Consider the following 25,656-nt stretch of genomic DNA (forward strand, 5'->3'; position numbering starts at 1 on the left):
AGTGCGCGACCGCCACTGATCCTCCCAGATGGCCTGATAAGAGACCCACGCAGATAAAACGAACTCCAGCAAGGTAACCGTGCTCTCCTGGAACGTTAACGGCCTCGGCTCCAGCATAAAGTGAAGATTAGTGCTCCAGTACCTCAACCGATACTCGCCAGACATTGCTCTTCTAAACGAAACACATTTGATAGGCACAAGCACTAACTTCTTCAAAAGATCCAACTACTCTCACACTTACCATGCCGGATTCACGAAAGGAGCTAGGGCACGATGATACTCGTCCACAAGCGAGTCCTCCTGCAGGTTACCAAGGTCAAAACAGACCCCCGGGGCTGCTACGTAATGATACTTGCCGACATCTGCGGCGAGAAATGGGGCCTCGCTGCAGTCTATGCCCCCCCCCCCACGCTTACAAAAGAACTGCTCTCTGAACTACGGAACCTACTACTGGAAGACGAGGCCGATGTATGGGTGATTGGTGGGGACTTTAATGAAGTGATGGGCACGGCAGTCGATAGATCTCACAGGAGATCTGGAACCTGCCCCGCCTCCACACCACTCGCCATGTTCGCCGAAGCCATGGGAATGACGGACACATGGCGCTCTCTCCATAACGATGAGGCTGCTTTTTCCTTTTTTTCTGGCGTTCACAAGTCGTTCTCCAGGATTGACTATGCCTTCATCCCCCGCAGCATAAATCACAGGCTCCTAGATGCTAAATTCCTCGCAAGGGGTATTTCGGACCACTCTCCGCTCCTTCTGACCATGAAGAACTCCTGCCGGTGTCCGGATCGTAACTGGCGCCTGAATACATATCACCTACACCTCCCTGAAATTGTGGAGGAATCGGAAAAGAAGACGACGGAATATTTCGAAAACAACTAAGGCTCAGTGGACTGCCCGAGCTCGCTCTGGGAGGCATACAAGACTGTCCCCCGGGGGGAAGCTATTTCAGAGGTTTCAGCCTACCAACAATGACAAGTCCAAAGGATCAAAGAGGCAGAAGCAAGTGTCCTGCAGTGCGAACGGCAAACCCTAGAACACTGCACCCAAGAGACAAAAGAGGCTCTGCTTACAGCACAAGACGCCCTTAGCAACCTGGCTCAAGACAATGAACAAACAACCCATCAGCTAGTCCGCAGCCAAATTTATGAACGGGGCGACAAGGTGAATAAGACCCTGGCCTGGTTGGAGAGACGCGAACAGAGCAGGGGACACGTATGGGCCATTAAGTCTCCAGACGGAACACTCCTCACAGATGACTCCGACATTGTTGAGGCATTTGCCGACTACTATAAGAAGCTCTATACCCCACCCGCCGAGAGCCCGCCTTCCGAACCCTCATGCTACCTCGACCAGATAGAGATCCCGAAACTCTCACAGTGCCAAACAGATCTCCTGAATGCTGAAATCACTGTAACCGAGGTGCAAGAGGCGCTTGCACAGCTCCAACCCGGGAAAACCCCGGGCCCCAATGGGTTCCCTACAGAAACATGGAAATGCCTTGGTGGTACACTACCCACCCACATGCACCGTATGTTCCTACGCAGCAAAGAGCTGGGGGCACTCCCCCTGGACCTCAGGAAGGCATGCATAATAGTCATACATAAGCCCGGGAAACCCCCGGAGGAATGTGCCTCCTATCGCCCCAAGTCCCTGATCAACAGGGAAGCTAATGTCCTCGCCAGAACACTCGCCAACAGACTACTGCAGGTGATAGAGACCCTCGTCCACCCAGACCAATGTGGATTTATGCCCAATAAGTCCACCCGCATGAACCTACTTAGAGTTCAACTGGCGCTGAGTAGAGCCAAGGAAATACCAGCCCCACTTGCCCTTCTGGCGGTGGACTTTGAAAAAGCATTTGACTCTGTGGGGTGAGAGGCTCTGTGGGCAATCATGGCTCGGATGAACCTGGAGCAAACGTTTATATCATGGGTTAAACTTATCTATGCACTTCCGGAGGCCATGGTAAGGGTGAACGTCAGGTTTTCTGATTAATTTCCCTTGAGCCGAGGTACAAGACAGGGGTGCCCGCTCTCCCTGCTTTTTTTCCTCCTGGCCATCGAACCACTCGCAATTGAGCCTAGGGCTAACACTAACTGGACAGGATTCGCCTGGCCGGGAGGGGGGAGGGGACCGACTATCGCTCTACGCGGATGACCTCCTCATATACCTCAGTAACCTGCGACTTCCTGCCCGATTGTCTCCCTCATTCTTAGGGAATACCAAAACTTTGCGGGCCTGAAGGTGAATGAAGCCAAAACCATTTACTTCCCGATACAGGGCGGCGAGTTTGAGATCCCTGAGACCTGCCCATATCATGTCTCTATTAGGGAATTTAAATACCTGGGCATACGGCTCAACCCGACACTTGGTAGGTTCCTTCAACTTAACCTACAACCAGTAATTGACCGGTTCAATAGAGATACCTCCCACTGGCAAGCACTCCCCCTATCACTTATGGGCAGAGCTACACTATTCAAGATGATGACCCTCCCCAGATTGCTATAAGTACTCCAAAATGCCCCACTTGACATTCCCCGAGACACCTTCACACTTATTGACAGACACCTTTGCACGCTGCTGTGGGGCGGGAAGCAACCCAGAATCGCCCTTGATACGCTGCAGCGATCTGTTTGGGAGGGAGGCATCGGTTTACCCTGCATATGCACCTATTACCTTGCAGCACAGATCGGAGTAGTAAACGACTGGATACACGCAGACCCCACACTCCCCCCACATCCGCATTGAAATCTAGACCATGACCCCGCTAACCCCACTGCAGATCCTCTATGCCACCCACAACCAACCCCCGATGTTACCCAGAATGACGCACCATATTTGCCAGGCCTGGCGGGAGGCGCACAAACTAATTGGCTGGAAAGAAAAGCCAACACTCTCTCAACCCCTATGGCACAACGCGCTCCTCCCGGAAATAGTAAAGATGGGCTCCTTCGATCACTGGCGTGCAAAAGGGATACACACATTGGCACACGTGATACAAGAGGGTCACATCCTCGACTTCGAGACCATGCAAGAGCAATTTGAACTCGAACCCATGGACCGGTTTCAACATGCACAGCTGGCCCACACCATCCACACCCAATTCCCTGATACGACAACTATACCCCCCTGTACTCCCATTGAGACCAATATCCTCCCACAATGCATTCCCTCTAAGGTCACTTCCTTGCTCTATCAAGCCCTTAACTCCTTCGGGGCTACTCAGCTCGACGGGCTCAAGGAGAAATGGGAAAGGGATATAGGCCAACTGGAACCAGGAGACTGAGTTGATGCATTAATGTCCCCTAGAGCAATTGGTATAGAATCTAAACTCAGGCGAATATAATTGAGAATCCTTCACCGCTCATACCGTTCACGCACTGCCATGGCCAGATGGGGGGGACTGGAAGACGAGACATGCCTTAGATGCAAAACGGAACCTGCCACCTTCTACCATATGATTTGGGACTGCCGGGTGTTACAGATCTTCTGGGAGGGATGTATTAACATGATCTCTGCTACCCTGGCGACACCAATCCCTAGCGATCCCAAAATGATACTATTAGGCATCTGGGGTGAAGTGGACCTCTCAAAATACGAATAAATGTTTTTGCCGATAGAATTTGGGACAGGCAAAAGACTGATCGTGGCTAACTGGGGCTCTGCCTACTCACTATCTCTGAACCGCTTGAGTAATGAGCTGGACAGATGCGCGGCCTCGGAATGCCAGATATATAACGCACGGGGCTGCCCCCGCAAATTCGAAAAAAATATGGGGTAAATGGCTTGATGCTCACTGAAATTCGTTAATGTAAGTAGATATGTACCGCTGTTAGCATTGGTTACCTGCTCATCCCACAAATGTCTGACGGCTCTCGGCCCTGCAGGGCTCCTCTTGTCTTTGAAATTGCCATACTGCCTTGGTCAAATGTATGCCTATGATTCATGTTTGTTTTGTTGTTGTGTTGTTTAAAACTTAATAAACAGAGTTATTAAAAAAAAGAAATTTAGGAATTATACTAAACAGCAGAATGGAATTACTGATGCAAGAACATCTTTATGTGAAGACCAAAGCTCTGACAGCCCAAACGAAAGCAGTGAACAAAAAGTTTGGCCGCTTCTCATTGCTACCAACATTGGACTTTTACAAAGCAAAAGTTCTACCGGCTTTAATTTATGGAGTGGAAGCCATGCCAACCATCCCGGCCCACATTTGGCAAAAACTGGAAAGCCTCTTGTGGCGTTGAGTGTTAGCTGTGCCCCAATTGACACCCATCGCCCTATTCCGTCGTGAACTAAGTCTACTACCATCAAAGCAACAGTAGAGTGGAATGATCTAATGCTCTATTAAAAGATCATCTTTTCTTCACCGAAGCTTATTTTTGAAACCATCAAAAGAGAAATGGAGGGGGAGCAGAACTCATTGCTAATAGCATTGAGATAAAAAAATAGGCAGTTGCTGGACAAAATAGGAAGCTCGTCCGAGCAGTTGGTAGTAAATCCAACAAAAGTTAACAAGCAGATAGCGGAATTCGTTTGGCTTGAGACTCAGAACGCAGCAGATTGCTATATACTCACCAGAGATCTACCGACGAATCCCAAAAACCTAAATGAGATAATACCCTATTTAGTAAAATTTCCAGACCAACAAGCCCAACAAAGTTCTCTCCGAATCCGTCTAAACTTGATCAGCACAAACGTGATCTTAACAATAAGAGGCCAAGTAAATTATAACAAATGTCGTTTCTGCGGACAATCAAATCAAGTGGAGACCATAAGACATCTCCTCCTAGCTTGTCTGGGAGTGAATGAGGAAACAAATGCCTGGTTAGGCCATCTCTTCAAAGACCTCCACGTCTACAGTGAAGCTGAATGGTGGGCCTGTTTAATGAGTGGAGAAAAGACCCACTGGATGATAGCAGTGGTGGGATTTTTAGAGCATTTGGTCTGGATTGTGTAAGGAAAAATTGAAGTAACAAGCCGGGTGACTTTGAGGAGGATTGACTTGCAAGAAGAAGCGTTATTTTCAACTAGCGCTCATGACGAAAAGACTAGCAGAATATCCTCTTGAAAATGCCTTAGGCCGTTGGACATGCATTATCCATCAGGGACATCATTAGGATCTGGTTTAATGAACTGAGAGTATTGGTATTCTGTTTTCTTTTGTAAACATTGTTTTATACAATTAAATCAAATAAATAAAAAAATAAAATAAACTAAACCAAGGATCATACAGCATATGTACAATGTTGGATATTCTGTTCTCCATCTGGAGAGTGCTATCACATGACCTGAAGTGTGGATGAACATATAAAGAATGAAGGTTGCCTCGGGGGTCTGGGGGGGGTGACAAAGATTTTGTTTCCAAAGAAGAAGCAGGATGAAGAGGAGATGACCATGGAAGAAGAGAATTTAATTGAAAATTCACCTCCCTTCTGCACGAGACCACAAGCATCCCCAAACATGTTTCGGGCTTGTTGTGCCTCATCAGTGAGGAGTAAGTAGCTTGGGTATCTAGGTCGAGCAGGCACGGGCCCAACGGTTGCATATGGTCTTTCCCCTTTTGTAATGGCTTGGCAGGCGAAGAACAATGGTCTGGATGGTTGCCCAGAGCAATGCCAGAGGTTAAGATTAATTCTAAACCTTCCAGCCATAACCTCTTTGTTTTTGCTTTGTCACATTGAACTTAACAAAGCTACCTCAGAGACAGACCAAGGCTGTAGAATCAGGAGATGTGGAAAAACAGCTCTGCATGCAGAGCCGACGATGAGTCAAGGTTGGGCCAGATAAATGGATGCTATTTTAATGGATAAGTGCAGAACGCACAGGGAGTTACATGGATAAACTCTGAATGTGGGACATTCTTCATGGATGAAACAAGAAGAAAACATCTGTGGGAGCCAAACTGCTGGTCAATTAAAAGTGTACAAAGTTAATGTGAGATAGAGTAAGCAAGTCTCTAGAGGCCAAGAGGAGGAACAGCATGTTGCATGACCAAATCAATAGCAGTAAACAGACGGCTGAAATGGACAAATGTGTGGTCTCTTCAAACGTGCCTCAGAAGTAGAAAACAAGGGCTATTCATTAGAGTCTCACATTATGATAGTGATGCCCTCACACGTCGTTGAATATTCTAGGACAGTGAGCAGGCAACAAGGTCAACTACAAATGGAAGACTTTGGCTTATGGCGAGACGATGGACTAATTGGGGAAAAAACAGGGAGTAGTCTGACGGGATTTAAACACCTAAGTTTCGTTTCACGTACGTGCTGCTGAAGAGCCAAAAGTCCAATGTTGGGATAGTATACCAACCAATCCGTGTGGTTAAGGGACAACCTCGCATACAATGTTGCATAGACCAATTCACTGTTGTATAGTCCGCTATAATCCATACTATACGTATTTAGAGGCAGTTCAAGGCGTGCCCTGCACATAAGGGGTAGCCAATGCTGCATTAATCCTTATGTTCTATACGTAGATATGTTCTTTTAACCAATCCTCTCCCTAGATAAGTTTTGTTTTTTGTCACATAAAATGATGCCATTTATGACGCATATTTAGGTGTAAGACCTCCATGGAATCAAGTTTAGTTGCGAGTGTACAAGCATCAGTCCGATGCCTTTGAGTTCTCCCTGCTTTATTAAAGAAGAATAAAGTAGTACTTTGCCATATTGCTTGAGTCTATCCGATTACTGGTTCTTAGATTGTAATTCCATCTAGCACAAAAGATGCTTTAAGGTGCTAGAGCACACCACGGTAAAAGATTGGAAAGCAGCATTTTTAAAATATGATTTGTGGGTCTATGGACCAAATTATTCAATAGAGAGGAAATAAGCTCTGCTATATCAATGTTTGGGACATACTGGACAAGGAATATGCAAGACATTACCAGAGCCAGGACATGCTGTGAATGGGATTGGGTTAAATGCAGTTGAAACTAGTCTTGTCAAATTTAGATAAACACTTTGAAGTGAATGAGGTGGTTGCAAAATGATACTAGCTCAGTATCATTTTGCAACCAGATAACATAAGCTACAATAGACACATTTCTGACGGCTTTAAGAGGTTTGGCTCTGAAATGTGAGTTTGGGCATGGTCATGAGGAATATCTCAGAGACCAGCTGATGATAAAATAGGTGAATGATCGAATTAGGGAGGAACGTGATCATTAATTAGACAGAGCAATTGAGATATCAAAGTAAGTGGAACATACCGAATACTGTATAAAAGAACTAGGGAATGACAACATGAAAGAGTCAGGTGGATACAATGACACACGCAGCTAGAGAGTATAAAATCAAACAATTTTATCAGACTTTGACGAGAGGCAAGATGGCGGAACAAATATAGAGGGCGTGGAAGACGGGCTGCAGTTAGGAGGGACTCTCGCAGTACTCTGGGGAATGGAAGCTAGGAGGATACGAATTACAACATCAAGAGATGCTTTAGGTGTGGAAGCACACAACATTTAGCAATGGACAAAGAATGTATGGCTGTCGAAGGAGTCAAAGTGGTGGTGTAGATTAAACCACAAGTGGGTATGAGTCTGAAGGTATGAGTGAGGTAGTGGAAGAAGTCAACATTGTTAATGCAGTCAATGGTGGAAGAATTAGGAAGCCACAAACCATTATCAAGGTGAATATTATAGGTATTTAGATATTAGTTGACAGTGGTGCTGATTATACATTGTTGAGCAGTAGGACATGTAAAAGTGAACTGAAATGCTGTACTTTGAAGGAGTCTAGAGTTAGCACAAATGCATATGGGGGTGGGGGGGTCCCAATAGACATTATTGGTGAATTAATTGCAAAGTTAGAGTTTCATGAAAGAAGCACCAAACTGTTAATATGCTTTCATGGGTTAGCTAGGCAGATCTTGGAATGAGACTCCGATGCCAGGCAACAAGTGTATACAATAAAGGAAGACCTTCATAACAAAATAGAGAATGAGGCAGGTGGAATTGTAGATTGGGTACCAGGAGTATTTAATAATAAGATAGTATCCTTGAAGGGGTTTGTACACAAAATCAGACTGAGAAACAATGCAAGACCAATAGAGGCAAAATTAGAAACAGTTCCTCTAGCATTGAGAAAGGAGGGGAAAAAGGAAATAATAAAGCTTGAAGCTGAATGAAAAATAGTACATACTGATGTTTCAGAATGTGTCTGCCCCATTGTAGTAGTGAGGAAATCCAGTGGGGCTGTGCAAATATAAATAGATTTGAGAGAATTAAACATTGCAGAAAGATTTCCGTTGCCCAAAATTAATTAATTGATTCTGAAAATATCAGGAGCAAAAATGTTTTCCTTAATAAACTTCAAGTCAGCATATCATCTGGTGAAGTTGCACTCAAATTCTTCAGAATTCACTACATTCTTAATGATCTTAGGCCTGTTCAGATGTGTGAGGATGCCATTTGGGTTGGGATCTGCCGCCAGTGTTTTTCAAAAGATAATGCAAAAAATATTGCATGGATTGGGGTGCATTCTTATCAAGATGATATACTAGTATCCGGTTGTGATAATACAAACCATGATGACAGATTGAAAGAGGTGTTGGAGAGAATAGGAAACGTTGGTCTTACTCTGGCGCTAGAAAAAATCAAGTTTGTTCTGTCTAAAGTGGAATTTTTAGGACATGAAGTAACACTTGATGGAGTGAGGCCAAAGTTGGCTAAGTTAAGGCAATTCTAGAAATGCCTACTCCCAAGAACAAATCTGAAGTGGCATAATTTTTGGGACTGCTGGAGTATTATTCCAAATTCGACAGGAATATGTTGAGTAAACTAAAAACATGAGAAGCTTACGAGGAAGTGTAGAGGGAGATGTAGATGCACACACCTTGTCTGTTAAGGTATTGGAAACATCTGAGGGTAAAGAAAGTATTTTTTTAAGGTGCGGGGGAGGAAACGTGACCCTGGCACAGGACCACAAATACCTATCCGTAGTGAGAGAAAAGAGGATCCAAAGGTAGGAGCCCTCCCATCCCCTGCACACTATTAGTATACCGTGTAATGACGGTTAAGTATAAATCTTCAAAAAGCATCTATATGTAAACTGTTAAGTAAAGTAATTATTCAACCAGTCTGTGTTTGAAACAATCATATATTTAAAAATCAAAAAGTTCAATTGTTGCAGCTCATTCCTTAACAATAAATCTTATTATGCCGGAACACAAAATAAAATTTCAAATATTTAGATGAGTATACAGTGTACACAATTGCAGTTCAGGTAAAATGGCTGACACGTTTCGGGATCCACATCCCTTCTTCTTGAACCAAAAATAGTGTAAACTGAAAAACAGTAAAATGAAAAAGTGTATCAAATTTATGCCTGTAACTAATGGCCATACATAAAGTGCTCATGAAGCATTGATTCAAGAACCAGCAAAATCACTAGAGGCCGGATAATTAACTAAGCATTCACAGGTGACAAACATGCAACATATTTAAATGTCTAAATATCATTTCATCCAATGAGCACCTATCCCTCATGGGGAGTCGTCCTTGTGACCAATCTATAATCCTCTCAATCAGTGTAACTGCAATTTGGAAGTGCTGGTAACATAAGGATATATACTAAGTCTGACTAATTATTGCATTAGATGGATATTCAACTAAGCACGGCATATTGAGTAATGTTGGAAACTCACATACCTTTACTCGTGAAAACAAATGCATGCCAGCATGTAGGGCGTATTAAGGTAATATGGGTCCTCAAGCTTCAGTAAGTTGGACAACTTCACCATTGCCAGGACGGCAACCTAAATATAAACGAAACAGTATGTGATTTGATGCAGGTCTACATACTTGCAAAAAGCCGAGTATTGCAATAATATTATCAATACTGAATAAATGGTGGGTAATAATTGTAATTGAAAATAGGTAAAAAATTGGAAGCAAGTGTAATTATAAAAGTCAATTCACCAAGTGTACCTCTCACTGGGCGTGCAACGCGGTCCAAAATCACAGTGTGCTTTTCAATGTCGTGCGAGCTGTAGATAATGTTCACCAGTAGGTATATCAAAAAGGTGCAGACATTGCTTGCAGTGCTTTAAAGGCTGGTACCTAAAACAGTAATAAGGTTCACAGTCATATTGTGTATCATCGTTAAGCCATGAACAAACACTCTCAGATAGAAAAATGGTGCTAACTACTAAGATACACATCTTACCTAGTCCTGATGTATGGGTAACGCATTGGGTCAACAATCCGTGATTCTTAATTTAGAAAAGAACGTAAGCAGCAGACACAGCATGTGCCAACGTTCCGAGTTACAAGAATATCAACGGCGGGAGACTGTGGCCGCGAGCGTCCAGATGCGGGCGAAGCGTCCCTCACGAAGGTAGCGGTGGGATACACTGTTTCCTAGGGAACCTTTCAAGACGCTTGAGCGGTGTCTAGGTAACTAAAGCACTGGTTACTCTCGCTACAACAACATAGAGAAAGGACTGCTCATTATGTTAAATGGACATACGGGGAAATACAGAATGACTAAGGAACATGGGCGCCATTTTAAGACAGAGGCTGGTGGTGCTACTAAGATATACACATGATCTGATGTGATGTAAATATTCTGATTAAAGCACATAAAAGCTAATAGCTCAAGACTAGTTATGTAAAGAAAAATGAGAATGATATGTTCATTTTAAACCTAAAGAGAAGAAAAAAATGGGATGTAATATGTCCGTGTGATGTCGGTTGACATGACTAGATTTCCGTTTTAATTTCCGACGACAATACTGAGAGCGAACAGAGGTTATAGAGTGATCACAATGACTAATGGTGCATGATACAACATGTAAAGTGTTCACGGTACCAATTATGCCCTATGACGAAGTCGCATTGACTCAGTGGGCCGGTTATCAATACCCGGACTTGTATGGACTTGACAGGTATTCCACAGTTTAAACATGTTACAAATGTGATAGTATTGTATGATATATTATATTACAAGTTGCTAAATGGATACATACCCAATATAGCGCGAAATCACTAAGTGCATTTGACAAGAAGATTCACGGTGCCTATTATGTAGTCAGTTGCTGTATTAGAATCTCATTTACTCGATGGGCCGGTAGACAGATCCCAGATACATCTAACTCAAATGTAGCAGATATTACACTATAGGTTAACACACACTATAGATGCAATAATGTTATGTAATATATAACATTTCAAGTTTTTTTAATTTAATTTTGGAAAATTAAATGCATAATCATAATGGCGCGTGATCTAGGTAAGTACATTTTGGCAGTGATATCGCCCCCCCCAATGCATTGTGGTATGGTACCATTCGTGGATGATGCTGATTCAGTCTACATGCAAATTTGAGCACATACAATAAAATAATATGTTGCCAATACAATAAAGGTAAAAAATAAAGTAAAGCTATTAGTCGGATGTATTTCAGATAAAGCATCTCAAGGAGAACTCCTCATTAAGTCCTTGAGGATTGAGGGTGTCCAGAAGGTCTATCCAGTATTTTTCTCTGCGTGAGAGAGTAGATTGATAATCACCCCCTCTGTATGGTTTTTTGATCACCTCCAGAACCATATACTTAATTTGGGCTACTGTGTGTTGATGTTATGAAAAGTGCGTAGCAAGGGATGATTTGATGTTCTTGCAGCTGATGTTCGATTTGTGTTCCGTTATCCTGTCCTTCACTGCCCTGGTGGTTTGACCAATATACAATTTTCCACATGGACATTTTATAGCATATATCACACCTGTAGAAATACAGTTGGCAAAATCTCTGAGTTTATATTTCTTCCCTGTCTGTGGGTGTGTCACCAAATCGCCTTTGATCACATTATTACATTGTGAACAAGCCAAACAAGGATATGTTCCTTTCCTTCTCGAGCTAAGTAGCATTTGTTTCTCTTACGAGGAAGGACATACAGTTCTGTTGGTCACAGGAGTGTTAAGGAGAGTTTCAAAAGATAAAGAAAGATGTGGTTGAGGCAACAGTTTCAAAAGGATGAGTTAGACACCATTGTGTACACTGATGCCAGTGAATCGGAGATGGTGGCAGTACTAATGCAGAGAGATGGATTGACAGAAAACACTGTAGGTTTTGCACATCGTTCTTTGAAGGATGCTGAGGTTAAATCCTCAGCTATAGAAAAGAAGCACTCGCTTGGTCTTGGGCAGTATCAAAATTTAAATAATATTTGTGGGGCAAGCCATTTGTGATTGGAACGGATCATAAACCACTGGCAGCAATTTTTAATAAAAAAGGGACTGATTGAGTTTCCAGGAGGATAGCCAATTGGGTTATAAGTCTACAGGAATTGGAATTTGAGGTACATTATGTATTGGGAAGAGAACCTGTGGTGGCAGATGGTTTGTCAAGAAATCCTGTGAAAAGGAGTTGTTTATAACAGAAGATGACATTTCTTTGGTGGGAGTTTTAACAAATATGCCACAGATGGATCCCAACAAGAGTATGAGGTGTATCAGAAGTCCAATGAGTGTGTGTAGATGGGATGGAAATCGGCAATAAATATGGATGAATTTAGGGATACAAAAAGATAAAGGAAGAAATTGGGTTGCAAGGTGAATGTTTGCAGGGGTCAAAGATAGGTTGTGCCAGAAGAGATGAGGGATATTATGCTGTTTTAGGGATGTCATAGATGACTGTCACAGATTATTGGTGGGCAGGAATGGATTTTTTTTTTTAAAGAGTGGTGCAAATTTGTAATGAGTGTAGAGATAGTGACAAGATTTTGAAAGTCAGAGTGCCGTCCCTGGTAATACCAGCTACACCTAATGTGGCATTGGAAGATGTGGCTGTGGACTTGCTGGGGCCATTATATTTTGAGGGTGCTAGAGATGCCTATGGCCCTCGTAACAAGTTTGGCGGAATTACTGTTAACGCCACTTGATCCACCAGATTTACTGCTGGATTACAAGTGGTGAGAGGCAGAATTAGTCCCCATTTTTTTGGAGTCATGGGACACCATAGGGATTTTGGTCGAATATTGCTTTGATCCAAAGCGCTTTACATACCATATAGTGAAATTGGTAGTCACTTTATTGACCTTGGAAGGATGAAAGGCTGAATCAACCTTGCTGGGATTTGAACCTGCGACCTGCAGATCAAACGCCGATCACAGCAACAAGCACCTTAACCTGCTGAGCTATCTTACCTGCTAATAACCCTGCTGGCAGTAATTCCGACGATTTTGACGACTTCATCAGAAAGTTGGAGAATTTACCTCCTGCAATCAGCACGTGGAAAGATTTAATAGAACTATTATAGCTAGTATAAGGATGTCGGTTGGTACAGGCGCAGATTGGGTTCATGACACAATGGTACAAAACGTCATTTCAGAATCACACTACGGAGCACAACAGGAGTGTCACCTTTTCAGTTTTTGAGAGGAAGGAAGCCGAATAGACAATTGTGTCCTGGCTGAGGCAAAATTTAAATAAGATGAGGGAAAACAAATCGTTTGGTGGTTTAGTCTTAGCTGGAACTTTGTTAAAAGAACGAAAGGATAAATTTAAGCGGTGGCTGTGAATATACCAAAAAAAGAAAAAGAAAGATATTTGGAAGGGTCTGGTAAAAGCAGCCATTGAGAGAAACGGCCCACAGTTTTGTAAATGTGTGAATATGATTAATGAGGGGGTTTTGATTAATAATGTCTTGTGCGGTGCTTGGAAATTGTATATTGGTAAAATGTTGGAACATTTGGGTGAACCTATTGAGAGTGACATAATGATGAAGGGGATGTGGTAATGTAAGGTTAGTATCAATCGGTTGGTCGAAATTATTAAGACACTAAAGGTATCTTGGGCAATTGGTTCCGATTGTACAAGTAATGCATTGCTAAAAATTGAACCCCTACTGTGGGCTGCGGTTTTGCTAAGAGGGTTCAAAGCCATAAGTAGTACAGATGATTACCGGCATGTTAGAGAGAAAGCTCATTAGTACTGATATTTTAAAAGGTGTCAAGATATGAAGCAGCCAACTATAGGCTCCTAGCTATGCTAATTATCCCCTCCAAAATATTCGCTAGGGTTCTCTTGGTTAACAGAATGGTGTGAGATGCATAAGTTAGTCCCTTATAATCAAACAGGTTTTAGAAAGGGGGAGAGTACAACAAGCAACCTACTAACATTGGTAAGTTTAATTGAATACTCCTGGGGTGTAAGGGGACTCCTAGTTTGTGCTGCATATATAGACCTAAGTGCAGTATTTGATACTGGGAGTAGAGTTAAGTTGTGGAGGAAATTGGAGGCCCTGAAAATACCAAATGGGTTACTCAAGATGTTAATGGCATTACACCCAGACAATCGAGTTTGGGTCAGTTTAGGCAAAGAAGGTAAAGTTACAAACAAATTGGATTCAAACAAGCAGGGCTGTCAAGCAATGATGTGTCTTAGCACCCTGCTTGTTTAATTTGTATTTGGCGGATCTAGATGGTGGTGGGTCATACCTGGTTAAGTATGGTGGTCTGTCTCTATCCTGGTTAGGATATGCAGAGGATTTAGTAGTTATTGATTACACCCTGATGGGTTTGCAATTAAAATTGAATAGGTTGAGGGCATATTACAAGGAGAATTAGCTTTTAAACCATACAACAAAAAACATGATATTTAGCCAGCCTTAGAAGAGGAAGAAAATTAGGAATATTTCTTGGCTGATTAATGGGACTACAGTTGAAACAGTAAATTAACACAAATATGTATGTGTCGTTATTGATGATGCTTTGAAATGGGTTAAGAATTGGGAACTGATAACTAAGCAAGTCACTCAAACGGTTGGTGCGAATAATGCCTTTGTAAGGAAACATAGGGGCATTCTGTCCATTCCATCTTAACTGTGTATACAGCAGAGATCCGGTCATTAATGATGTGTGGTTTTGAAATATGGGGGGGGAGATGCATACATAAATTGGAGGAGAAAGTTATTAGGAACATTGTAAATATTGCCCCATCTTTACCTGGTGAATATTTAAAGTTTGGAATATAACCTCATTGGTTGTAAAACTATTTGTCCGGCAAAAGAGGCTCCTACTTCGTAAGAAACTTGGTGAGGCATTGCATTGTACACTACTGTCTCAGTTATGGCAAGCCCATGGACTACTAGATAGGAGATTAAGAGTTGGATTCCTAAAACGTATTGAAATTTGCAATGAAACCCTGGGATTAGGGTCATTTCATTTTGAACGTGGTTATAAATCTGCAGTAAAAAAGACTTTGTGGCTTTGTTAGAAGGAACACAACATTGTACGTTTAACCAGTAGGTTATTGAACAGTTCCTAGGAAGTTATTTGGGGCGAAGTGTGATGCCTGCATACTTTCTAGCTTATCCACATTGTTTTACAGTATGGAGATACATGCAATTACATTTAATACAGTGCCAGTCATGGAAATCATGGGAGGTAGGACTGGTATTCGAAGGCATGCCAGGTTCTGCTGTACATGCTGTGTTTAATTTAACTATAAGGCACTTGCTAATGGAATGCAAGAGTTTAGCGAAGTTGAGGCAAGATTACCTCTGTAATGCAATAATGCGATAGGAATTTATTGTATGCGAACATTGTGGTGTTATTTCCTGCAAGGTAAAGATTTTTTTTCCACTTAGTTTTTATTGAATATTTCGACAAACATAAACCACCAACAGTCTACCACAGACAATAGCCAGGCGTAAAACACAAGCAAAGAGATTGCATAACAGACCCACCCCCCCACCAAAAACTACCTGGTTTAAATATAGCGGAGAGTACATGGGGAATAGAAGGACGCAGTATACATTGAGACTTTTCCACACAACCTCGATGTCATAGGGTCCCGGTGGGTCACGTGAGGGCCAGCGAACTACCAGCGAACTAACCACACTCCCCTAGATAAAAACTTCCCCCCACATCTGAACTGCTTACAATTTCAAGGCATCACAGTCCGCACTGAACAAAACAATAGTCCATTCCTGTAAAAAAGAAGACATGTTATTGATTATGGCTGACAGTTTCTCATACGTAAAAATTGCCAATAACTTAGTGAGCCATTCCGCCTTAGAAGGGGCGCAGGGACTTTTCCAAATTTGAGCCACGGCCATTGTCCCCGCCCGTAACATAGCACTCACCACCTTAGTGAACGGGTCAGACTCGCTATCAGGCAAAGGGGTACCCATGAGGACCTCCAGGGGGTGAAGAGAAGGGCATATCCCCAAGATGCTCTTGATCCAACTAAGCAATTCCGCCTAGAAAACCTGAATGACCGGGCAATCCCACCACATGTGGAACCAAATACCACGGAGAGAGCACTCCCTGGGACACATAGGGGATACCCTGGGAAACATCTTGGATAAGGTGACGGGAGGACGATGCCAAGAGGGGAGAATCTTAAAATGATGCTCCATTGCAGCTGTATACAACCCCCCCCCCTAAAGATAGCCCTGAAAACTCCCTGCCATGTGCTATCGAGTGTCATGCCCAATCTCTCCTCCCAGATACGCTTGAACGGTTGTCTACCCTCTAAGTTAGCTGTAACCAGCATGTTGTATATCTTGGAGAGTGATCCCTTTCTGGACTTAGCCTCCACAAAAACTTTTTCGAAGGGGGTTAAGGGACGGGTCAGGGAAGCCCGCCACCCAGCCTGTGTAAGGATACCCTTAAGCCGCAGGCAATCGAAGATGGAAAGCGGTTTCTCACGTAGCACCTCCGACAACTGGCCAAATTCGATAAAATCACCAAGATGAAAGAGTTGCGCTGCCCTCTCCACCCCCTGATCATACTAGGATTGGGTTTCACGAAAGCCTCTGGATCCTATATTGAGTGGGGGGCCCCATAGAGAAGAGAGGGGAGAAGGCCAAGAAGAGAGGAGCTTATTGTCTCTGCTGGGCTTCCAGGCCACCCACAGAACAGACAGGATCGGGTGTGATTTAACCCCTGCTGGGAGGGATCGTGGAGGCAACCAAAGTAAATCCCTGACTTTGTAAGGATGGATCTGAACATCTTCCACATACGTCCAGTAAGTCCTAAGGTCGTCCCTCAGATGTTCTAGCATCACCCACAGCTGGTTTGCCTTATAGTACAGCTTAAAGTCGGGGAGACCAAACCCACCATGAGACTTTGGGAGGGTCAGGGTGGAATATTTCACTCGTGCCCTCTTACCGTTCCAGACAAAACGCAGTAGACGGGATAGTAGAGAATCAAAAAAAAAAAGAGTCCGGGACAATGCAAGGAAGGGATGAAAAAAGATAGAGGAGACGGGGGAGCACATTCATTTTAATTGAGACCATGCACCCAAACCAAGAGAGAGTGAGAGGAGCCCACCTAGTCAGATCCTTAAAGATCCCAGTCAAGAGAGGGGGATAATTTAGCTCACACACTTTGTTTAGATCTCTAGGGATGTTAGTGCCAAGATATCTTGTTGCCTCCCGCTCTACTCTCATCCAATACACCTCTGATTTACCGCTGATCTCACGTCCAGTCCGCCCATCGGCATTATACATGACTTGGATACGTTGATTCTAAGCCCAGAGAACGCTCCAAAGAAGCGGATAAAGCCTAACAAATGTGGGAGGGATTTGTGAAGCCTGGTCAGGTATACTAGAATATCATCCGCAAAGAAGGATAGTTTGAATTTGCAGTCCCCACACTGCACCCCAGAAACACCACTATCAGTTCTGACCGCGATGGCAAAGGGCTCCATTGCCAGAGCATATAAAAGGGTGGAGAGAGGGCACCCCTGACGGGTACCTCTGGAGAGCAAAAAATCAGCCGAAGTGCAGCCGTTCACCAGTACCCATGCTAGGGGGCCATTGTACAAGGCCGCAATCCACCCACAGAAATTGCCACCCAAGCCCATTTTATGCAGGACCTTCACCATGTAAGGCCATTCGACACGGTCAAAGGCCTTTTCAGAATCCAACGAAAGGAGATAAGCCTCCGAGTCCCGCCTAGACACCTCATTCAGAAGGCCCAGGGTTTTCCTTACATTATCAGAACCTTGGCGTCCGGGGATAAAGCCTACTTGATCACCATGGACTATTGAGGGGAGAAGTTTAGACAATCTATTTGCCAACAGTTTAGCCAAAATTTTAACATCTACATTAAAGAGAGTGATGGGCCTATAAGACTGACAAAGGGAGGGATCTTTCCCTTCCTTAGGGAGCACCACGATAAGGGCAGACATCATGGTATTAGGGAGGGAACCAGATTCCAGGGCCGCATTGTACACCTTAGACAAGAATGGGGCCAACGTGGAGCGAAAGGCCTTATAGAATCGGACCGAGAAACCATCATCTCCTGGAGCAGTACCACTCTTCAGGGACGCGATAGTGTCCATAATTTCCTGAGCCGAGATAGGCTGCTCCAAAGATTCCGAGGACTCTCGATCGAGACAGGGGACAGGGAGGGAGTCCAGGAACCGGTCCATTTCTTTACCATTTCCACCATATTCAGAAGCATAGAGAGCCTCATAATACTGCCTGAACTGCTCTGCTATTTGACTATCCTGCAAGATTTTCTCTCCAGCCTGACCAGAGACCCAGTTAACCCTCCTACTATTTCGCAACTCTCGCAGCCTCCAGGCTAAAATCTTGTCTGCCTTTTCTCCTTTCTCCATGTACTGTTGCTTTAAGAATGCAAGCTTTCTTTCCGTCTGGCCTACAAAGAGGGCAGATAGTTTCGCTCTGAGGTTCTGAAGCGCTACACGCTGGCCTGGGGCGATCTGCGTTTTCAACCTTCCCCCCGGCTGAATGGCAGCGATTTGCTCCCTCAACTTCGACTCCTCCCTCAACCTCTCCCTCTTTCTCCTAGCTCCCATTTCAATCATCGTCCCTCTAATCGTGGCCATAAATGCATCCCAAACAATTCTAGGCTCCACCTCACCCGTGTCATTAAGGCAAAAGAATTCCTCAATAGAAGACAGAAGGGACTGCCTCAGCTCCTTATCTGTTAGCAACAAGTCATTGCAAATCCACATCGACTTACCCGGGGCCGGGGAAGGGATTCCCAAAGTGACTCGGACTAAGTCATGATCGGACCATGGAACAGCCACAACCCCGAAATCGGACACGCAGTCCCTGTTCGCGGAAGAATCCACCAACAGATAATCAATCCTCGAGAAGGCTTGATGCACCATGGAATAAAACGTAAAAAGGGATTCGCGGTCACGCCAAGTAGGGTGCGCACCCTCGAGACCCAGCTCACCATTAACCTGGTTGAATGAGTCTGCCATTCTCAAATGGTACCTGAGGTCGGGGCATGGTTTGGGGGATCTCCTATCATTCTCCGGACACAAAACCATATTAAAGTCCCCCCCAACAATTAGCGCGCCTTCCGCAAATCCTCTGACCCTGTCACACATTCCTTCCCAAAAAACGTCCTGCCCTTCATTTGGGGCATATACACCCACAAAAGTGAAGAGACGGCCCCTCAACTCTCCCTTAACCATAATAAAACGCCCTTCAGGATCAGCTATGTGGGCTTTAGGGGAGAAGTGGGCATTCTGAGAAATCAAAACGATCACACGTTTTTTTTGCCACATAAGAAGCATGAAACATATGTTGGACAGCCCTAGATCTGAACGCAGGCTCCCTCCCCTTGACCCAATGGGACTCCTGTAGGAAGAGAAAGTGCAGCTTCAATCTAATAAATTCCCTCAACACCAAAAACCTTTTAGTCGGAGAGTCCCGACCCCGCACATTTAAGGACCCCACCGACATCAACTGTAAGGAGTCAGCCATAAGAAAAGCCAAAAAGATCTTCTGCCCCCACCGAGGGGGCCATCGAGAGTGCCCAACCCCTAGACCCCCGGGCACATGTATAGCCCAAATAAGAGCATATGTAACCCCTCAAACCAGGTAGACCCAAGTGCCAAAAATGAACCACCCCAACTCCCAAAAAAGATACCCACTTCGAACCACCACTCACACCACCCTTCCCCAACCAAACACGCCCTCCCCCCACCCATCCTACCCCTGAGCGCCTGGAACGGACACGACATCCACTTGTCGCACCACCAGGCTGCCAATGATCGCCTCCACTTGGGCTGAATACTAAACGAGCAACCAGAAACTTTGGGTCCCCCAACTACAAGAACACAACCCAACAGTTCAAATTCCATATCCCACACCCCTCCCCCAAAAAAGCATAGCCCTGCAGACCGAACCTAGAAAGGACACAACAGTCTTGCGCGAGGTCAGTTAACCAACCATAAAGTCCCCGGGCACTCAAGCATGCATAAGAAGCAGGACCCTCCACATCAACGGCCCAACGCAGTCTGCTCCGGGGAAGGCGTCGCCACCTTTCTGTACTTCCTGCGCCCTCGGACGCGGCGCCGACCCGTCGCGTCCGAAGGACCCCGCTGACTCCCCTCCTCCCCGGCTCCCAACTCCGGCCCTGAGGACGTGGCCCCCAGCAATTCGCTAGAGTCTTTCTGAATCTCTGACTCCGTAGATAGGGAGTACTTATAGCCATCCAACTTGAACTTAAGGGAGAACGGGTATCCCCACCTATAACGCACTCCTTTAGTCTGGAGCCACTTAGTCAGAGGGCCACACAGTCTCCGGCAGGCGAGGGTGAGCGCCGAAAGGTCTTGATAGATCGTTATTTTAGCACCCTCCCACTCGATAGGGCCCTTCCGGCGTGCCAGCTCCAGAATCTTCGACTTCTCCAATAGTAGTGAAATTTGACCAGAATGGATGTCGGAACTCCCGCACGGCCTCCCGCTCTGTAGACTCTATCAAAGGTGGGCTCGCTGCTATTCTCTCCATCAAAGAGCTTACCTATGATTGACTTGACTCTCATCGCAATGTCCAGCTGGGTCTCCCCCTCCCGCTCCGGAATACCCAGAAACCTGAGGTTGGATCGCCGTTCCCTATTCTCTAAGTCATCAAGCTTAAGAGCGACCTTCTCCTCTCGCCTCTCTAACTCTGCCAGGCGCATGTCGAATTGAGTTTCAAATAGGTCTGCCGAGGTCTGGTTGGCCTCCAGGGCTTGGACCTGGTCCTCAACAGCGTCAACCTTTTTATCTAGGGAGTCAAGCCGCCTGCCAATATCAGCCCTGAAGCCACGGATCTCCTCCAACAGGGCGGCCATGTTCTGGCTCATGGATTGAGCCTCTGATGTCCCCGATAGACCTGCCACCTGCATACTGGTCCCGCCTGGCACCTGTTCAGGGGCACGCCGATAGTTCTGCAGTGATTGCACCCCTTCCATCTAGGAACCAGAAAGGGGCGAACCACCTGAGACGCTCCAGAGGCAGGCACTAAGAGAACCCCCCACAGACAACCAAGTCCTCCCAGTGAACCAGATGATGCTCAGTCGCCTACACTCTGGGGAGATACCAGGCGAGTCACAACTGCTAGCTAGCTCCAGGAGATCCAGCAGTACAGGTCCATACACGAGACCCACCAGCAAAGTCCACCGGCCCTGCGCACTGCAGAGCAGACCCCACTCACTCCCTGGACTACCTCAGGGAGCCTTCTGCGCCATGAACAGCAGCAAGCTCCACCAGAGTCCGAGGTGCCCTACCACCAGCGCATGGGTATTCCTGACCGTGCCACCCAGATGCCTGGTGACGACCCGTAAATGTGGGGCAAAAGCCGGGCCAGTAGTGTCCCCCCGCAGGCTTCCCCTGCGGTTCAGCAGCCACTGTTCTCAGTGGGACCACCAAAGAGAAAAATCAGTCCTCCTACTGCACCACGAAGTACTGGGGACACCAGCCCAAGTCCCAACACACCACTGACCACGCAGACAGTCCGAGTTTAAAGGCGAATCCACAGAAAACCCGCTTGGGGCGACGAAGACAAGCGAGTTATGGGCAGGCCGCCAGAATCCGCACCGGCCGTCCTGGCCAGGGAAAAGTCCAACCCGGGGGGGGCTACCGGACCCCGCAGGATCCAGCGGGCACCACCACTACAGGCCGCACTCACCCAGAAAGCCCCGGCAATAGAACCGCTCCGCGGGGCGAGCTGGCAAGCCTCTCCAGGCACTCGGGACCCGACACCCAGAGCTCCGCAAGCAGGGCTACTCGGCCTTCCAGGACCGCTCCAGGCGCCCCGCTAGCAGCCCCGCCGGGTCCGTGACCCGTCACACCAAAGCTCCTCGCTGCCGGGGAGAAGGCCCCGGCCCAGTCTTCTGCCCCTCCCCCTCCGGCAGGTAGTCAACACCCGCGCGGTTCCTGCCGCCGGGCGAGCAGGCACTTCGCTCCCACTCGCTGCAAGGCGTCGGCTGATCTCCAGCTCGGAGAAGCCCACCAGCACCGCAGGCACATTCAGCTAACGCCCACCAGCTTCAGCACCCACGGGGGGGGGTCAGACCTCGACTTCCATGGGGCTGGGGGGGCCCAAACCATGAAATTCCGCACCCAAGGGAGGAGATTGGCCGAGACCCATCAGCTCATCTCGGCGCCCCCTGGCGGCTCCCCATGGTAAAGATTTTAATTTAATGTATTATATTGTGAAAATGAATGATGTGATTTAAGATTATTGAGGATTTGTATATATATGGTTGAGAAGGATTTTATATATACTGTGTTTGTATTTTATAATTTTGTATAATTTTGGTGGATTATTTATATATGTGTATAAGAGTCATATAAGGGTCATATGTATGCGAATAGTAAATAAATAAGTTCAAGAAGAGGATAAGAGAGGGGTAGCTGCAAAAAGGAGGTATGATTGCAAGAATAGTTGTAAAGATGCAACCTTTGAACCAGGGATGGAGGTGAAAATCTAATTACCCAGATTTGTGAAGAAAGGGGAATCTTAATTTTTCAGAGAGAAAGCTGGTAGAGGAAGATTGTGTCAGTGCAATTAAATTACTATGGGAAGAGTGGTGGAATAAAGAAAGTGTAGTTGGTGTGAGTAAAAAATAATATGGCATATCCAGGCCCACACCCAAGTTCCTTAATGTTAGGAAAGATTTCTTAATTATAGGTAATTTTCCTTCCATGTGGCAACCCCTAAACTTTTTGCTGTTGTTTTTCACCATGATCTAGACTTTGCCAGAGAAGCGCAGCCTTCTGCCGCACTCCTCTGGGCTTTCGCTCCATTCTTACGGGGAAACTGACATGCCCTTAAGACAGTCAGTACCGGGAAACGTTGTTTTCCGTAGTTCTTTTATCATGTTGCAGCTTTCGCGCAACATGACACAACAGAGCACTGTAAGCTAAGTTACTGCTCTCTTGGGTCTCTAGTCACTCTACAGGCCCTAGACACTCTCTTGTTAACGAACGGTGCAAGTGAATCACAGACGGGACTGGTGGCAGCGATCATTTCTTTGTGTTTTGAGCTCCTTTTGGCTGTTTAAGCGCGTTTCTCGCGCTTAGCCCAAAATGGTGGACTGGCTTCCAAAATGGCCAGACCACGAAGCTCTTTGTCCTGCCTGCTGACCGTCTTGCCCCCTTCACCTTCCCCTGGTCGAGCCGACCCGGGGCCTTCCTTATTTGGGCATGTACTTTCCCGCGAAACACAGATGCTTTCGCGGGCTTCGACAGGCCTTGTGTGTGCCTCCAGGATGTGGGCTGGGATGTCTGGTCCCAATACACATCCTGGGTGCCAGAGAGTCTAGTGTGTCGTGAATGCCTGGGACACCGTGGTCCGCGATAGGTCCACGTATGGTGTGAGTGTTTTGTGAGCAGATCTCCTATTGGGTCCCCTCCGTTTTGGCGCAAAGGGAACTGTGGATAAGAGGAGGCTGGAAACACCACTACCATGTCGATCTCCTGAGTTCTCACAAACAAGGGATACAGGAGCCAAGTATCCTGCAACTACGAGGCTGAACCGAGGAATAGCTGGTGACCCGCTGAAGGAATGCTCCTCTGCACTGCTGTCGCTCTCTGAAACCATTCTGTCTCTGATCGAACGAGAAGGCCTGTACTGGTACTTCGACCCTTTGGAATAGTGGGAACAACTATTCCCTGCATCTTCATCATCTCCTGCACGTAAGCCTTCGGAAGCGTCTCTGGGCCATCCAGCGGACTGACCAGCCTACACAGGAGTCTTGCTCTGTTACTGCCGTCAGGTTGTGTTGTATTCCGAGCCCTTAGCACTCTCACACGATTCGTACACTTGGCATTCCCAGGTCTGAAGTGAGAAGTGTAGCTTGGGCTGAAATACACACGGCCGCTCCGTTGCCCTGCTGTGGTAACAATCTGTGCGGGTTCACCTCGTTTGGGACATCCTCAACTCTAACTTCTGCTGCCGCGGAATCTACACGACGCCGAGACGTCCCCTGCTCGCATCTGAACCTGCCAGCACTGAAACTGACGCGGAGAAGCCTGGGTCTGCCTGCATCGGGGACCGGTGAGTAGCAACGCTAGGAATTGGTCGCCCTCCTGCAGTAGCCCGTAGCTTTTCCTCGCTGTGTTAAACAGCACACCTTTTTGCACACTCGCGCTCTGCTTCTGCCCGCAAGTGGAGGCCGCGCTTGAGTAGTGGAGATCTGGTCGCCCTCCTTTGTTCACCACTCTGAACTGCCTGACTTCCTTGAAGAGACTCCCCTTGGCCCATCGGTACCAGCGTGTGCAGGTACTTTTGAGCACAAGGCTCCACTCTTCGTAGGGCTCGGACTTCCTTCTAGTTAGATGGCCTCTGAAGGCGAACTGGGTCTAAACGAGTACTTGCACTGCATGTTTTCCTCCCCATCTAGGTGGTCTGCATATTTCGTGCTTCTAACTCTTTAGATCCTTCGGTAATTGTATATATACTGTATTTGATTGTGATGTATTGGTTTACTTGACTTTTATCGTGATTCTTTACTATGGTCAATATTACAAAGGCCTTGTAATAAATGTGTCTATATTGAACTGGGTCTAAACGAGTACTTGCACTGCATGTTTTCCTCCCCATCTAGGTGGTCTGCATATTTCGTGCTTCTAACTCTTTAGATCCTTCGGTAATTGTATATATACTGTATTTGATTGTGATGTATTGGTTTACTTGACTTTTATCGTGATTCTTTACTATGGTCAATATTACAAAGGCCTTGTAATAAATGTGTCTATATTTTTAATATAACACCTGCTTGGAGTAATTTGTAAGTTTCCTTGCTTTGTGTGCTCATTGCGGGCTTTCAGTCACCCTCACCCCTCTTGAGACCTAGTCTTGACCGCCGCGATCGCTACCGTGATTGGTCTGGCTTGTCCAGAGGTTACCCTGTTCCAAGAAACTAGGCTGGCCTTCTGAACCTCTGCCCCTCCAGGACAGAGTTCTGAAATCCGTTTTAACACTTAACTAATGTTAGTTGTATATATAGTTATATAAAAACATGCAATGCTGTACATCTTGTATGTCTGTTTGTGCTGAGCTGGTGCTAAGGGAAGGAGTTGTTGTATTTGCAGGACAACCATCAAGAATGTAGAATGTTTACATTCAGCTGAGGGGATGTTGATAAGAGAGAGTCAGAGACAGTCCTGAAGCTGCTGTATTAAAGTAACTCAAATTAAGAGAATTTGAACTCCTCTATGATTATTGGATGACTTGATGCACTCCTTGTCTTATTTTGTTTTTGTAAAAGTATGGTATTCTTTTCTTCTTAATGCTTTAAATCTTTAGAAACTAGATTTATTTCATGAAAGTTAATGGCAATACTAGCTCCTGACATGTCTATTTATCTGTACAATGGCTTTTAGCTCTCCTGCTGATCGGGCACATCCTGGGTCATTCGATCCATATACAGATTCAAATA

The 25,656-nt window shown here is 45.7% G+C and overlaps 1 protein-coding gene across 5 annotated transcripts in view; it reads left to right on the forward strand.

The window, feature by feature from the left end:
• LOC138526199 (cohesin subunit SA-2-like) overlaps nucleotides 1–25,656 on the forward strand; it is a 2,217,157-nt gene that overhangs the window by 171,244 nt on the left and 2,020,257 nt on the right. The window lies entirely within an intron of this gene.

The sequence above is a fragment of the Ambystoma mexicanum genome, chromosome 7p (assembly GCF_040938575.1).
Source record: "Ambystoma mexicanum isolate Mex_15411 chromosome 7p, UKY_AmexF1_1, whole genome shotgun sequence".
NCBI lineage: Eukaryota > Metazoa > Chordata > Amphibia > Caudata > Ambystomatidae > Ambystoma > Ambystoma mexicanum.